The following is a 14,122-nucleotide window of genomic DNA, read 5'->3' as shown; positions in this document are numbered from 1 at the left end:
CCATATATATTTTTAATATATGTTAAATAATTCACAAAGATATGTGTGTGTGTGTGGAAACATTGGCGGCTGCCTCACTTCCAGTTTGACTGTTTCTACCCAATCTTTAACTGAGTTGGTCCTATAGGCAGTCTGTTTCTTGGCTAATGACAAATCTTTCTTGAAAGGAAAGCTAAAGACTTCCACATTGCCTTTTGCCAGTTTCTGCTTTAAATTCACTGTTTGATATTTGCAAAGGTCAGATGAGCTATTTTGGTGCCCATGGCCATGATGAATGGAAAATCCTACATTCTCATTGGCTCCCGAGGATGAAGAGTTACTGAGGTGGGGCAGCAGAGGAGTGCAGCTCTGCCGAAATGGCCAAGCCCGCTGCTGGGCATTGCAGGAACAGCAGGCTCATGAAAAATGTAGGAGGAGGAAGCTTCTCTAGCGCTAGGCCTTTTGAGTTTTTCTCTATTTGCAATGATGCAAAATCTCTGGGAGCTTTTGTTTTCCTCTGTTAACCCTTGTTGCTAAGAATTTAATATGGAGAGCACAGATGCCCCTTTCCTGAGAGGCTGTGGGTCCGTCTCTCGTAACCCTGCCAGAAGCTCCTCAGTTCCCTGCAAGTTGGCATGCTTGTGTTCAGCTTTTCGCCTCTTCTTGTAAGAGACATTGGTTTTATTCTAAGTTAAATAAAAATCATGTGTTGGCTCCAGATTTCCACAAGAGAAGCAGGTGCCAGGTGCATCGGGAAGAATAACTGAATATGGGATTATTTCCCTACCCAGAGCAGATGGTCTGGACCAGTTCATCTTGTGACCTGTCTTTGCTTCTGGGACACCAAATCCCTGATCCCATGGATCATAGTCTTTAGGTTTGTAGCCATAGAGGTGAGGGGAGCAAAAAGCTGTCACTATCATTTTCCATTTGTCTAGAACCTTTGGAAGGGAACTATTACAGCATTTTAAGGCACTAAATAAGCCTTCTACAGCCTTGGGCTTTTCAGACCCCTGCAGAGCACAGCAGTAAGGTGGCCTCAGCTAAGGCTAGGACTGAGCCCTCGGCTCAGCATCCTGTCGCCCTTATGGGGCAGCCTCTCCCAGTAACTGCTCCGTGCCAGGCCCCCTACCTGTCTGATCAGGGGCTGCATTTTTAAAGTTGCCAATAGTGATAATAGATACCTGGTATTGGTCACCCGTTGTGTAGATGGGGAACAATAAGGGTGGCCTCTCTAGACCCAGAGCCCACATTCTTATTAGGAAGCAAACAAGTGTAGGTTGAGGGTGTCCTGATAACAGTGGGTGTGTGCTTTGCTGGGGCAGAGTGAGGCGGTGACATCTGAGCTGGTCTTACAGGCATTTATCAGGAGGCGGGACATGTTGGGAAGAGAGAACATTAGAGAAAAGGTACCCAGGTGTGTGAGGCAGCTAGACCCCAGGCTTTGGGTATCCGTGTGGGGACCTGGCAAGGGGGCAGGTGGCAGTGAGTGCTGGTTAGTGACAGGCACACAGAGCGTCAGGTTGAGAAGTGTAAACATTGTCTAGAGTTAATTGGGGAGCTCAGGGAGGTTTTTAATGCACAGGGGGAAGATGTGATCAGATTTCTGTTTGGGAAGATCATCCTGGGACGGTGTGGAGGGTAGCTTAAGAGAGGGGAGACAGCCCTGACCAGTTTGGCTCAGTGGATAGAGCATTGGCCTGCGGACTGAAGAGTTCCGGGTTCGATTCCAGTCAAGGGCATGTACCTTGGTTGTGGGCACATCCCCAGTGGGGGTTGTGCAGGAGGCAGCTGATCGATGTTTTTCTCTCATCGACGTTTCTAACTCTCTATCCCTCTCCCTTCCTCTCCGTAAAAAATCAATAAAATATATTTTAAAAAAAGAGGCGGGGAGACTGGTGAAAGGACACCAGTGGGGGCTGCAGTAGCACCCAAAGGGAGCCGAGGAAGCAGAGCTCAGCCTGCGCAGCCCCTGCCCATGCACCTACATGCACTTCTCCTTTCCTCCCTCCTCTCTTTCTTATCCCTTCATTCTCCTTCACATCATTCACATCCTTTTCACACCAACGTCCTGCTTCCTTTCTAAGACCTTTCCTAGACTCTACAGGCAGCAGGGCTCACCCTTCCCTTGCACCCCTACAGCAGTGTGGGCTGCCGCCATACTATGTTCAGTGGAGTTGCCTTGCAGTTTCCAACTTAGATGACCTGAACTTTGGGTTCTAGAATGATGCCAGTCCCCTAGTGCAGCTGGACCATGTAGTGAGGATGGAAAGAAGGAAGAATGCTTTATTACAGTGGAGTGGAGAGAACTTGGAATTTGGGAACAGAACACACCTCAATTTGAGACCCACCTCCACCTTATACATTTTCCTGGAGATGAGGTGATATTTTTTGCTCTTGCTTTTTATTATGCAAAGTTTCTAACAAACAAGAATAAGGAACACAGTATAGTAAACTTCTGTGTACCCATGACTTAGCTTCAACAGTTCTCAACATCTGGCCAATCCAACATCTGTTTCATCTCATTACCACACCATCCTCCCTGGCTCTGCATTATTTTGAAGCAGATTCCAGACTGCATATAATTTTATCCATAAATATACTGAGGTATATGCCTCTGGAGAATGGGCTTTTTATTGAACTCTAGGAGTCTAAACCAGCTGGGCCCCCGCCTCCTCACCAGTAAAATGGGCATGATGATGCCTCATCCCAGAGCTGCGGAGTCAGGCTCAGGCGGGTCTTTGCCAGAGTCCCAATAGCTGCCTTTTCTTTACAACCTGCTGTGCACCAAGCACTGTAATGGCACCAAGAACACAACCTCGGGGGCAGACAAGCCCAGGTCTCATTCTCAGGCCTAGCACTCACCACCTGTGTTTTGGGGACACATTACTCAGTCTGAACCTCAGTGTCCTCATCTTTAAGAATGGGGGCAGTAATAGCTTCCTCACAGGGTGGTTTTAATGTTTAAATGAGACAGTGTATGTGTCAGCAGCAGCTCTTACTATAAACATTCTTTAAATATTTGTATCCTGAAACCAAGATGGTGGCATAAGTAAATGCTGTCATTCAGAACTGCCTGAAATCTGGCTGAATGGAAGTCCAACAACTAGAGAAGTAAAGAAAAAAGTACATTAAGAGGAGCAAAGCACTGAATGGTCTGGTCCTACACCCACGTGTGGTGTTTTTTTTTTTTTTAATTGTGAGGGATATCTTTCCTGCAGAGTCCTACCATGAGAAGCAAGGAGTCCCAGCCACACACCAGACCTCCAGTCCAGGGTTCCAGAGCTGGGAAGAGAAGTCCTCATAACTTCGGGCTGTAAAAACTAGCAGGGATTGTAGTTGAGTGACATGGAGGCTGCTGGAGACTCAGGCAGTCCCTCTTAAAGGGCCGGCACACAAACTTACACTGTTCCACTTTCTCTGAGCTCCAGCGCTGGGGTAGAAGTGTTGGGGATCCAGGGACATATAGGGAGAAACTGGATTATCTGGCATTGGGGCAGGAACTCAGGGCCAGCTTTCTCCCAGACAGGGGTGTGCACAGGGGTCATTGATCCTGTGCTGGGACCTCTCCTGTGGCAGAGCTGACTGGCAGCCATATCTGAGTTTCCATCGGCCTGGCCCACACTGTTCACTCTTCCTTAGTGATTCCCTGAGACCCCGCCCCATCCAGTCTGCAGCCCCACTCAAGCTGTTTGTAGCAGCTTTCCCATATGAATGGCCTGTCCTGGCTCAGGCTTCCGACTTTTCTAAAATCTCTCAAACAAGCAGCAGCTGGTGACAGCATGCCCCAAACCTATCAATAAGAGGCCCAAGACCTGGCACTAGCACCCGCCTGCATTGCTTCACAGATGGCCCTTCCATGGGTACTTCCAAGCCCAATACAAGTAGCAGCCATCTGCAGTTTGCTCTGTAGCTCCAACCAGGAAGCCCTAAGCAGGGGCTGACTTTGTACCACCTGGGAGTCCCCAGGGCCAATGCACCCAGTGGATAGCTTCATACCATACTAGATTACAACTCTACATATCCACAAGCGACACACTGAAGGGGCAGACTCAGTGAGCACCAAAGCACCACTGAAGCAAGTCCTGCTCTATTGGGGTGTCTCCTGCACAGCAGATCTCCCATTGTAGTCGCAGCTCATCCTCACAGCCAAGTTTGCCTGGAGGTCAATTCCTCTCAGTGATGACAACAGCAATCAAGGCTCAACTACAACAAGACTGTGCACTCACAACCAAGATTACTTTATCCAGCAAAGCTATCATTCAGAATTGAAGGTCAGATAAAGAGCTTCACAGATAAGGAAAAGCTAAAGGAGTTCATCACCACCAAACCAGTATTATATGAAGTGCTGAAAGGTATCCTTTAAGAAGAGGAGGAAGAAGAAAAAGGTAAAGATACAAATTATGAACAACAAATACGCATCTATCAACAAGTGAATCTGAAAATCAAGTGAATAAATAATCTGATGAACAGAATGAACTGGTGATTATAATAGAATCAGGGGCATAGAAAGGGAGTGGACTGACTATTTTGGCGGGGGGAAAGAGGTGAGGGGGATGTGGGAAGAGACTGGACAAAAATCGTGCACCTATGGATGAGGACAGTGGGTGGGGAGTGAGGGAGGAGGGTGGGGTGGGGAGTGAGGGAGGAGGGGAGCTGGGTGGAGGGGAGTTATGGGGGGGAAAAAGAGGAACAAATGTAATAATCTGAACAATAAAGATTTAATTTAAAAAAAAAAAGACATTGAAAACCTATTTGAAGAAATAATGACAGAAAACTTCCCCTACCTGGTGAAAGAAATAAACTTACAAGTCTAGGAAGCATAGAGGCCCACACCAAGACACATCATAATTAAAATGCCAAGGGTTAAAGATCAAGAGAGAATCTTAAAAGCAGCAAGAGAAAAGCAGTTAGTTACCTAAGGGAGTAGTTACCTAAGGGAGCTCTCATATGACGCAGCTGATTTCTCAACAGAAACTTTGCGGGCCAGAAGGAAATGGTAAGAAATATTCAAAGTGATGAATAGCAAGGACCTACAACCAAGTTTACTCTACTCAGCAAAGCTCTCATTTAGATTGAAGGTCAGATAAAGAGCTTCACAGATAAGACACTGTTAAAGGAGAGCATCAGCACCAAACCAGTATTGCATGAAATGTTGAAGAGTCTTCTTTAAGAAGAAGGCGGGGGGGGGGGGGGGGGGGGGGCGGGGGGGTAAGAGGGGGAGAGGACGGAAGAAGAGGAGGGTGGGGAAGGAGGAGAAGGAGAAAAATATGAACAATAAAATGGCAATAAATACATATATTTCAACAGTTAAATCTAAAAATAAAAATTAATGAACAAGAAATCTAATGAACAAAATAAACTGATAAATAAAATAAAACCAGAGGCATGGAACAGACTGAGGAATCTCAGAGGGAAGTGGGGGGAAGACCTTAACTGAAGGACTTGCATGCATATATGTATTACCTGTGGACACAGACAATAGGATGGTGAAAGCCTGGGGTGGGGCAGGAACTGGGTGGACCATTGGCAATGGGGGTGAAAAAGGGGGACATCTGTAATACTCTCAACAGTAAAGATTGTTTAAAAAGAAAATTAAAGAAACATATATTTATATCCTTTCTGATTCTCATAACAGTCCCACAGTGTTAGTTAATATTCCCATTTTACTAATGAGATGACAAAGGCTTAAATCCAAGATAAAGTAACTGGTCTGAGGTCTTGGGGTGAATAAATTGCTCCCAGGTTATCTGGATTTTTGTTTTCCAATCAGCCAAGATAGTGAGGGGTCGACAAGGTTTATTTTGCTAGGACTATGGAAAATTGAAGATATTCTGGCAGAGTCGGAAATCAAACCCAGGCCTGACCAATGCACAGGCCAGTTGCCTTGTTGCCTTCTGCCTCTAGGGGCAAACAGGTCAGAGACCCTCAAAATCCCTCTTCTGCAGGAGCTGATTTAGTTCTGCCTTCACGGGGCTCGCATAATCGTGTAAGTAGTCAACCTTTTGTCTAGCTTTTCACATGTTTCAGTTTCACATGGTGCAGTGAGGTTCTCTGTTATCCTTCTTCGTAAACAAGGAAGCCAAGTAGATAAATGATTGTCTGTGGCCTTCAAAGGGCCAGGACTTGAATGGAAAGTTCAGGCCGTGACCAGTCCTCTTTTTGCAGCACCACAGAGGCCTCTGGAGTGTGCTCGCTGGTGGTGCCCCTCCATCATGTGAACAGAATTGTCAGGTCAGAACAGGAATTTCAGGGGCTCTCATAGCTCCCTCACCACAAGGTGCTCCCTAAGCTCTGATGGTAGAAGTGGCAGCAAATCTAGAGATGACCTTTGTCTACCTGTTTACTGAAGAAACGGTCTCCTCTGTGGGTGCAAGTGTGTTCTGGGTGTCTCTGGACAGCCATCTTCAACACTGTAGTTTCCCTAAATAAGCACTAGAGCAGATTTTAGGAGAAGGGTGAGCATCCCAGGTTATAGATCTTACAGGTATGACTTGTAAGCTCTGGGAAGAAGCCTCCTATTGGGTAGGAATGCAAAACTGATCACCTCCTTGCTGGAATGATGGCCTGGCTTTCTTGGGATCCAGCCAAGAAAATAATTTATGAGACTGACCCACAAACTTCACTAACGGAAGCTTTAATCCAGAACCCGTATTATGGAAAGCAGAGTTAAAACAGTTCCCTCTGAAACCCTGTGGCTACTTATTTGAATCAGTGAGGTCACCCCAAGGACAGCTGTGGAATCAGTCTTTAATTAGAAGAATTTGCCCTGAACTTCATTGGAATGGCATTTCTGAGGTATTGAATGTTATTTTTCCTTTATTGTTTGTTTGTTTTTTAAGATTTTTTTATTGAATTTTAGAGAGAGAAGGGAGAGAGAGAGAAACATCAATGTGAGAGTGAAACATTAACTGGCTGCCTCCTGCATGCCTCCTACAGGGGATTGAGCCCGCAACCTGGGCATGTGCCCTGTCTGGGAATCAAACTGGCAACCTTTCTGTGCATGGCATGGGATGATGCCCAACCAACTGAGCCACAGCGGCCAGGACGGTATTCTTCCTTACTCCTTTCAGCCTTACCTTATTCCCTTTCTTTGTTCAAAGCGTCATAGCTTATTTCTTCCCTAACACCTTCATTCTTCATACTCTTGTGGTCACAGGGCCCCTCTGCCTGTGGCAAGTCCAGGGGAGCCCAGCCTGAGGGTAGGCAGACTGATTCTGAAACTCAGGCTCTACCTCTTCTGATAGTGACCTTTTGGACAAACTACCTTACTTTTCTGAGCCTCAGTTTTCTCAACAACAAAATGAGTCTTAATATTTATTGCATAGTTATTTAAAGCTACCATTTATTGAGTACCTTTGCTTCAGCCCAGACACAAGCAGGGAGGGAGGGAAGAGGGAAAGGGAGAAAGGAAGAGAGAAAAAGGGAGTGAGGGAGGGAGGGAGGGTGAGAGAGAGACACACACACACACAACACACACACACACACACACACACACGCACGCACGCACGCACGCACGCGCGCGCATCGATTGGTTGCCACCCACATGCACCCTGACGGTGGCTGGAGAGAACCTGAAACCCAGATACTTGCCCTTGATCAGAAATCAAACCTGTGACCCTTTAGTGCACAGGCCGGTGCTTTAACCAATGAGCCACGCCAGCCAGGGCCAGATACTATTCTAAATGCTTGGTTTGTGCAATAACTTATCTCCTCTTAGAAACAACCAGATGAAGCAGACTTTTTAACATCCCATTTTATAGATGAGGAACTCGAGTCTAGTACAGAGTAGGCACTCAGTAAATGTATATTGAATTGGAATACTTCCCTCACCTAAACATCTGTTACATTTATAATCTATGCCCTATAGTTGTTACTTTAACTTTTCTCTCAGAATATTGAATGTGTCAGTCTTTAAATCTAGGTTTATTTTTTAAACTTTGTGTTATGGAAAATTTTAAACATGTCAAAAATAGAGAACCTCCACTTACCCTTTATATAACTTCAATAATTACGAAGTCATGATCTATTATACTTAGTCAATATGTCTACCTACTGCCTTTCCTGGCTTACATTATTTTGAAGTAAATTCCCCAAGTTATATTATTTCAGCCATATATTTCAGTGTATACCTCTAAATGAAAACGAACTCTTTTTTAAAAAAAAACAACAACCATAATACCATTATTATAACTTAAAAATTATCAACAAGTCTCTAATGCATATTTAGTTAATATTCAAATTTCTAGTTGCCTCATAATGTTACATATATTTTTAAGTTTGTTTGTTTGAATAGAAACTAATAAGATCTGGCATTACAAATCAGTTGGTATATCTCTTATGTCTCTTTTAATCTAAAGTCTCTTCCTCCATATTTATTTCATTGCAATTTATTTGTTGAAGAAACCAGGTCGTTTGTCCTATAGTTTCCTGTAGTCTGGATTTTGCTGATCGTATTCCTATGGTATCATTTAACATGTTCACATGTTCCTGTTTTCCATATTTCATGTAAAGTAGAAGTTAGATTTGTGGTCTGGTCACGTTCAGCTTTAATTTCCGGACAAGACTACTATAGAGGTGATGTATTTCTCTCAGGGATTGCAAACGGTTTCCAAATTGGATTTTAACTACTTTGAGGGCTTGTTCCTCATGATGCCTATATCAGTGCAGGGCACAAAAATAGACTTCAGTGAGAGTTAGTACTAGTTGATGCATTCTTGCCTCTCTTCAACATTCTTGGTCACTGATTGTGTTTGGATTCCTTCTCTTTATTTATTTTATTTTATTTATTTTATTATTTTATTTTATTATTTTATTTTATTTTATTTTATTTTATTTATTTTTGGTTCCCAAGCTTTATTCAAGACTCACACAAAATTTGCCACATAAATGAGCTTTAATCCGCCTCTTCTTCCTCCTCTTCATCGTGGTTTATCTGGAAGTAACACAATTCCTAACTCTCTTTGCTGTTAGTAACTGAGCAACCAGTCACGTAGATTCTTCTTCAGATATGTTTTTGGTGACATATTTCAAATGCCTTTTGGAAAGAGGCACCTCAAACATTACAGTGATCTTACTCTTGCTTTTTTCAATGGTTACAACCCCTCTACCGAGATGCCCAGCTTTTCCATTTGATTCTCTCCTGAAGAAACTGCTCAAAATTGGCAGCATCCGTGATTCCATCAGGATGGGTGCAGTCAAGGGTAAACTTCAGAACCTGCTTCTTCTTTTTTTTTTTTGCCTCCCTTTGCCACGAGTTTTTTTCATGGGAGCTATAGTGGCCGTGGAGGCAGAAAAAAAACCCAACAGCTCATTATTTCTTGTATATCTCTTGTAGATTTTAGGTTTTGTTACCATGTGCTTCATATATAACAAGCTATGTTTATAGCAGTGTATTTTAAGTTGATGGTCACTAAGCTTGAACACATTCTAAAATTACTACCAATTTTGCTTATCCCTTCCACATTTATTTTTTACTTTTGTCATAATTATACATGGTCTTCCTACTTTTGCCTTTTAACCTTTGTAGTAGCTTTATAGTTGATTGATCCACTGCTTTTATTATGTGTTTGCCTTTGTCAATGAGAGTTTTTTCTTTGTTATATATTCCTAGTCCTATTTTTTATTATTTTTTCTTTTTAAAGAAGTCTTTTTAACATTTCTTGTAATACTGGTTTGGTGGTGATGTACTTCAGCTTTTTCTTGTCTGGAAAGCTCTTTATCTTTCCTTTGATTCTAAATGATAGCTTTGCTGGATAGAGTAATCTGCGTTATATGATTTTCATCACTAAATATTTTGTGCCAATCCCTTCTGGCCTGCAAAATTCCTGTTGAGAAATCATCTGACAGTCATATGAGAGCTCCCTCATAGGTAACTAACTACTTTTCTCTTGTTGCTTTAAGATTCTCTCTTTGTCTTTAACCTTTAGCATTTTAATTATAATGTGTCTTGGTGTGGGCCTCTTTGGGTTCATCTTGTTTGGGATCTCTGTGTTTACTGGACTTGTGTATCTTTTTCCTTCTCCAGGTTAGTGAAGTTTTTAGTCATTATTTCTTTAAATAGGTTCTCAGTCCCTTGTTTTCTTCTTCTGGTAACCCTAAGATGCAAATGTTATTCTAGATGTTGTCCCAGAGGTCCTTTAAACTACCCTGATTTTTGTTGTTGTTAATCCTCACCCAAGGATGTTTTATTCCATTGATTTTTAGAGAGAGTGGAAAGAAGGGAGGGAATGGGAGGGAGAGAGGGAGAGAGGGAGAGAGAGAAAGAGAGAGAGAGAGAGAAGGAGAAAGAGAGAGAGAAACATCATTGTAAAAGAGACACATCAATTGGTTGCCTACTGCACATGCCTTGACTGGATCTGGAGATCACACCTGCCACCCAGGTACATGCCCTTGACCAGGAATCGAACCTGTGCAGACCAACGCTGTAACCACTTAGCCACACTGGCCAGGACTAAACTATCCTTATTTTTTGAGTTTTTTTTTCTTTTTGCTGTTCCAAGTGGGTGTTTTCTGCTACCTTGTCTTTCAAATCACTGACTTGATCCTCTGCATCATCTAATGTTTCCTATCTCTCTGTTGAAGTTCTCACTGAGATCACCTATACTTCCCTTAAGCTGAGCATCCTTATAATCAGTGTTTTGAACTCTGCGTCTGGTAGACTGTTTGCTTCCATTATGTTTAGTTCTTTATCTGGAGTTTTGTTCTTTCAGGTGGGGCATGTTTTTGTCTCCTCAGTTTGGCTGCCTCCCTGTGTTTGTATCTGTGTATGAGGTAGAGCTGCTACGTCTCCCAGCCTCGGCACAGTGGCCTTACGCAGTTGGCGTCCTGTGGGCCCAGTGGTGCAGTCTTCCTGTTCACTTGAGCTGGGTGCTCCAGGGGTGTCCCTCGTGTGGGTTGTGTTTGCTCTCCTGTTGTATTTGAGACTAATTGCTGTTGGCACATCAGTGGGTGGGATTGACAGTCAGGCTGGTGGGCTGTGAGGACTGGTTGTGATTACAGCAAAGAAGTTGCTGTGCAGGGGCCGACCCTACAAAGTGGGACTCGCTTTAGTGGGACTCTGGCCCGTGCCGAGTCCGTTCTTGGGTGTGTTACTTGTGGTGCTAATTGGGTGTGCTTTGTGTGGTCTGTAAACACAGGTGTTTGGGCCTCTTGTGCAGCCCAAGGTCAGCCATTGCCTGTATCCAGTCCTGGGATGGTTATGCTGTGACTGAAACCATCTGGCACTGGTGCTGGGCTTGGGGCCATTTAGCAAGAGGTACAGGGCACACTGAAGCCAGCCCATTCTTGTTTGGAGTTTGGGACCCTTGAGGATTTTAGGAAAGTCCATAGGCTGGGCCCAAGCCAGCCACTTGTATGGCTTAGACTCTGAAAGAAATTCAGGCCAGATGTGTACATTTTGTGGGGTGGGGTCTCAGAGAATCGCCAGGGTGGGGTGAGCGTGTGCTAGCCAGGTTGATGGAGACTAATCTTTGGTGGCAGGCGTGTGGGGGGAGAGTCAGCAAAGGAACAGGGCGCTGCTGGCACTTCAGTCCAGGCGAGAGCTGCCCCTCTGGCCTCTAAGGCAGTGCCTCCCCTGGTGCTTTTCAAGCTGCGACCCCTTCTCTGCAGCTTAGGGCACAGGTGGGGGTGAGTCTGCTCGGGCTGTTTAAGAGGACGCCTGGCTTACGGCAGCCCGCAGACCCCCTGGACTGTCCCCGCTGACGTTCACAGCCAGTGTGGTGGGCGCCCCTGGGCACTGGTGCTCCGGGCCTCTCACCCTCAGAGAGGCCCTCCAGATCCGAAATGTCCCTGTTGACTGCTGACCGCCACACTGTGAGTCCTCACCCCCTGCCGGTCTTATGTAACTTCTGTACCTCCTCAGTTAGAGGGGTTCTGTTCAGTTGGCCTTCAGGTGGTTCTGTAATTTAGTTGCAGTTTTGATGTGGTCATGGGAGGAGGTGAGCACAGCATTTACCTACTCTGCCATCTTGACCTGGGGCAGCTTTGTTTTAGGAGAAGCCAGGCTGCTGATTCCAGCAGGCCATAGCATTTGCTAGAGAGGACAGACGAGTAGAGAATAGAGTCTTAGATAGGAAGTTACTTCCCCAGACCTGACTCATAGTTCAGCTGTGGCCCTAAGTTAACAGCATCCAATGTGTAGACTTGCCTTTTCATCTATGTGTTAGCTTGCTTATTTGATAGCCCCAGAGGCTTCCTGAGGAGAGTGTAGGCAGGGGTTTGCCAAAAGTGGACCCTGGTTGGAAAAAGTTTTCTTAACAGTTGGCTGCCTGCTATGCTGCAGGGTCTTGGCATTTGGTTCCTCCCAGAGGGCGGCTGGCTTTTTGCTGGGTGCAGGGTAGCTGAGTGCAGCATGGTTGCTGAGTAATTAACCTGCATTTCTTTTTGCAGCTTCTTAATTAGGAAATCACAGGGACTTTGTTTTCCCGTTAAATCTGAATGATTTCAGGTTGTTAAAATGCTACGGTTGTAGCTGGCAGCCTGGTCATGGTGCCCTACCTATACGGTCACACCCTTGCTTTGGCTGAAGTCTTCCTCAGTTGGTATTTAATTTTATGCAAAGACCAGATAAGCAGATAAAATATGGCATAGGGTTGGGTGAGCTGACCCACCAGAGGCCTTCCAAAAATTATCATATGATTCCTCATGACAGTATACGTTGACAGATTTTTAAAAAATCATAAACTAGTTCTAAAAGTAATACAAATTTTTTTGTAGAAAATTTTGGAAAGTTTCCTTCCCTTCCCAACAAAACCAAAATGGAATAAACATAATTACTCTCAGCACCAAGATGTTTCCTGGGCTGTACATTGGGATTCGCCTTCCTGCTTTTCTCTTTTGCACAGGTCTGCACTTTCTAATAGAAAACTGTGTGCTGCTTTTCTCTTGATTTTTTTCCACTTAATGGTGATGAACACTTGCCCACCATCACATTTTCCCCCTAACCCAGTAGTGAATGTGTCTGCAGAGCATAAGCAAACCTTATTCCAGGCAGCAGGTCGCCTGGGGGTGACGCTGTCATCTCAGGCAAGGCAGCATGGCTTCAGGTTCGGGCCAGTATTTCACATTCTTGAAATATTGTCAGAGGTGGCAGATTGTCATATTGTGAAGGGCAGCTTTGATCTGTTAAACAGGCCAATTATTTTCCACTACCCAGTGTCTTATGCTGGGCAAGGCCAAACTTGAGATGTGGCTATAGCAAATGAGATTGGGTTTTTCTGGGTGACTTGTAGGGGGAGGAAAGAGGATGAGAGTGAGTATTGAGTGGACAACTATGACGGCTCCACTGGACTAAACACTTAAACACCAGAGCTAATCTCTGCATGAGCACAGTCAGTGTGGCGGTGGTCCTCAAACTTTGTGGGGAAGGGGGCTTCAGAATCTGGTGAGGAGCTTAGTAAAAATGCCCACGAGGCCTGAATTAACGGCTACAAGAGAGAGAGGGTCAAGGGGACACGAAGCTTATCTGTAATTGTAGTAGACGCAGCTCATTTCCTCTTCAATGCCTGCGCCTCATTCTTCCTGGATTTTGTTTGGCGTGGCTATGTGCCCAGCTAAAACATTCTCTTATGCAGTCTCTCTAGCAGCTAGGAGTGACCATAGGACACAGCTCTTGGCCTGTGAGACAGAGGATTAGCCCCTAGGGAGAGCACCCTTTATGAACAGAATAGTAAAACCCTTTGGCCCCTGTGCCGCTGCCTGCCTGTCTCAGACCTGCCTGCTGGAGCAGCCCTTGCAGTTGGAGGGGTGGCGCCACAGGCCAGTGACAGCAGAGCAGAAAGGATACCAAGCTCCTTGGTCCTTCACGCAATCCTTGAGTGGCTGCTCGAGCTCCAAACTCCCTGCTTCTAGATTTCTTCATGTTCATGAGAAAAATACCCCCCCCCCCCACCGGTTTAAATGACTGTTAGTTTTTCTAAATTGCTTATAGCTGAGTGCATTCATAACTGACAAGGTAATGTTTTAATAGTTTACAAGGGGGAAATGTTTTTGCATGTTTTGTAATTAAAAATGAAAAACAATGTAAATCCTCACAGATTTCTGTGCTCCACAACAGACTCCCTGAAATAATCTTTGGGGATGAGACTCATGTCTCCCTGTATTTTTAACAAACTCCCCAAATGAGTCATTTCTATTTGCATTA

General features: G+C 44.7%; 1 protein-coding gene and 1 pseudogene across 11 annotated transcripts in view; one reads left to right on the top strand and one right to left on the bottom strand.

The window, feature by feature from the left end:
• The window catches only part of TOM1L2 (target of myb1 like 2 membrane trafficking protein), a 145,519-nt gene that overhangs the window by 29,175 nt on the left and 102,222 nt on the right, over positions 1-14,122 (top strand). The gene's annotated exons all lie outside the window — the stretch shown is intronic.
• Positions 8,876-9,239, bottom strand: LOC118649387 (annotated as a pseudogene).

This window comes from Myotis myotis, unplaced genomic scaffold (genome assembly GCF_014108235.1).
Source record: "Myotis myotis isolate mMyoMyo1 unplaced genomic scaffold, mMyoMyo1.p scaffold_m19_p_29, whole genome shotgun sequence".
In the NCBI taxonomy this organism is placed as follows: Eukaryota; Metazoa; Chordata; class Mammalia; order Chiroptera; family Vespertilionidae; genus Myotis; species Myotis myotis.
Note: the sequence above shows the minus strand (reverse complement) of the source record. Positions and strands in the feature narration are given on the sequence as shown.